Below are 1,655 nucleotides of genomic sequence, written 5' to 3' on the forward strand. Positions count from 1 at the left end.
CTATATTTGTTCCCATCCCAAAGAAGGGCAACCCAACTGAGTGTGGAAACTACAGAACAATATCATGGCCGCTGGCCATCACTGCGGCCCTTCAACTATGATGACCATGGTTGCTTGACCTTCCTCTCCAAACTAGACGTTCCAACAGTACATTAGACCAATAGTACATAACAGCAACAACAATAGAATTGGAGAAAAATGTGGAACAGAACCTCAAATTCCTTAAAAAAAAAAAACGAAAAAAGGAAACACAAATAGACTAAGATTCTCTAAGACTGTTGTCCTGAAATATTCATCAAACTTTAAACTGAAATTAAGTCATGAGGTCGGCTTATAGTTAAATAATAAATTGGTCCCCAAAATAACGAATATCATCATAAGTACTGGGCTCCTTTTTGAAAAGCAGTTATATTAGACCAACAGTCAACACTTACCTAAAAATAAGGATGTAGGGCCCCCGGCTTCCACCCACGCCCGTGGGAGCCTGTTCGTGTCGACTGACCAGAGTCCGGGAATTCTCTGCTCCGTGCCCGCCCGATCCCAGCTTTTTATCCTCCGAGAACACTAAGAAGAATGTCCCTGCATCAGTTTTTGCTCGAGCCAATCACCTGCCATGCCCGGAATCGGAATCGCAACCAGATTGCCCTGAGCCCCAATAATCATGAAGTCCACATCTACAAGAAGAGTGGGAGCCAGTGGGTGAAAGCTCATGAGCTCAAGGAACACAACAGACACACCACAGACATTGACTGGGCACCCAAAAGCGACCACATCGTCACCTGTGGGGCAGACCGCAATGCCTACGTCTGGAGTCAGAAGGATGTCGTCTGGAAGCCCACCATGGTGATCCTGCGCATCAACCGGCAGCCACTTTCGTGAAGTGGTCCCTGCTGGAGAACAAGTTCCCTGTGGGCAGTGGGGCACAGCTCATCTCCGTCTGCTACTTCGTGTCCGAAAACGACTGGTGGGTCAGCAAGCACATTAAGAAGCCCATCCACTCCACGGTCCTCAGCTTGGACTGGCATCCCAACAACGTCCTGCTGGATGCAGGCTCCGGGACTTCAAGTGCAGGGTGTGGTCTGCCTACATTAAAGAAGTGGATGAAAAGCCAGCCAGGACGCCGTGGGGCAGCAAGATGCCTTTTGGCCAGCTGATGTCCGAGTTTGGTGGCAGTGGCACGGGCGGTGCTGGGTCCACGGCGTCAGCTTCTCCGCCAGCGGGAGCCGCCTGGCCTGGGTCAGCCGTAACAGCACCGTGCCCGCAGCTGATGCCTCCAAAAGCGTGCAGGTCTCCACTCTGAAGACGGAGTTCCTTCCCCTCCTGAGCGTGTCATTTGTGTCAGAGAACAGCGTCGTGGCCGCTTAGCCATGACTGCGGCCCGAGGCTCTTCAACTATGACGACCATGGTTGCATGACCTTCCTCTCCAAACTGGACATTCCGAGCATCCAGCGCAACATGTCGGCCATGGAACGCTTCCTCTACATGGACAAGCGGGCCACCACCGAGGACCGCAACAGGGCTTTGGAGATGCTGCACCAGAATAGCATCACTCAGGCACCCATTTATGAGGTGGACAAGCAAGACTGTCGTAAATTCTGCACTACTGGCATCGATGGAGCCATGACAATTTGGGATTTCAAGACCTTGGAGTCTT

The 1,655-nt window shown here is 51.5% G+C and overlaps 1 pseudogene; it reads left to right on the forward strand.

Moving 5' to 3' along the window:
- Positions 1-573: 573 nt before the first annotated feature.
- The window catches only part of LOC102870258, a 29,626-nt pseudogene continuing 28,544 nt past the window's right edge, over positions 574-1,655 (forward strand).

The sequence above is a fragment of the Elephantulus edwardii genome, unplaced genomic scaffold, assembly GCF_000299155.1.
Source record: "Elephantulus edwardii isolate Elephantulus edwardi_28Jun2011 unplaced genomic scaffold, EleEdw1.0 scaffold00056, whole genome shotgun sequence".
Taxonomy (NCBI): Eukaryota; Metazoa; Chordata; class Mammalia; order Macroscelidea; family Macroscelididae; genus Elephantulus; species Elephantulus edwardii.